We start from the raw sequence: 1,035 nt of genomic DNA on the forward strand, positions 1-1,035 counted from the left end.
TCCAGGCAAACAAAATTCCATCAAAGCGATTTCTTTGACGCCGGATCACGAGCCGAGCACCATTTCACATTCACCAGCATGAAAATATCAATTTATTACATGAACAAGGGATAAATTATCCTTCGGTATAGGCATAAATTCCAGTACTGTTGCCCAATTTCAATTGTACAATGTTGGCGCTTCAAACCGGAACAAACAAACAACCAGCTAAAATTTATGAACCTATTAATTTTACATTTTGTCCAAATTTACTGGAAGTGCTTTTTCAATTGTTTGAATACGAAAATTATTGTATGATAATCAAGCTGTATGAAAAATGTAGTGGAGGAGAAAGTTTATTTTCATCGAAACATTTCAGTTGATGCTCAGAATTTTTGGATAAATCAACTTTCTGATCAATGAGAAGCACGTTTCAGCCAATGTTCAATTTCATAGACGATTGTTATTGTGATTTATTAAATATTATTCATTGGAAAATAAATTCATTGTCATAGCAGTTGATGGAAAAATGTCTACGACACTGCGTGTTCCCAGACCGTCTCCGATTCTGGTACTGACGTCAGCCCAACGTTGCTTAACTTCGCAGATCGGGCGGGATGCGGTGCTTTCAACGTGGTATGATCGTAGACATTTGCTGAATGAATCAACAATCCTTTTAAGACCACAGTGGCCGTAAATACCATTTCCAATATCATCGGTGCAGTTTTGGCACATTTTTTACAATTGGCCTGGTAGAACTTTTTATGTTATCAATTTCTATTTGGTCACTTCATTGCCAAAACAACTCCAGCCAAACAAATCCCAACAAAGCGATTACTTTGAACGCCGAACACGAGCCGAGCACCATTTCACATTCAACAGCATGAAATATCAATTTATTACACTGAACAAGTGATAAATTATCCATCGTATATGCATAAATCCAGTACTGTTGCCAATTTCAATTGTACAATGTTGGCGCTTCAAACGGAACAAACAAACAAACAGCTAAAATTATGAACTACTAATTTTACATTTTGTCCAAATTTACTGGAA

The 1,035-nt window shown here is 36.2% G+C and overlaps 1 non-coding gene across 1 annotated transcript; it reads right to left on the bottom strand.

The window, feature by feature from the left end:
* Positions 1 to 509: 509 nt before the first annotated feature.
* Tsp_02033 lies at positions 510 to 625 on the bottom strand. The gene has a single exon. It is a non-coding gene; the product is annotated as a 5S ribosomal RNA (ribosomal RNA).
* Positions 626 to 1,035: the final 410 nt, after the last annotated feature.

Source organism: Trichinella spiralis (genome assembly GCF_000181795.1).
Source record: "Trichinella spiralis strain ISS 195 chromosome Unknown Scfld4, whole genome shotgun sequence".
Taxonomy (NCBI): Eukaryota; Metazoa; Nematoda; class Enoplea; order Trichinellida; family Trichinellidae; genus Trichinella; species Trichinella spiralis.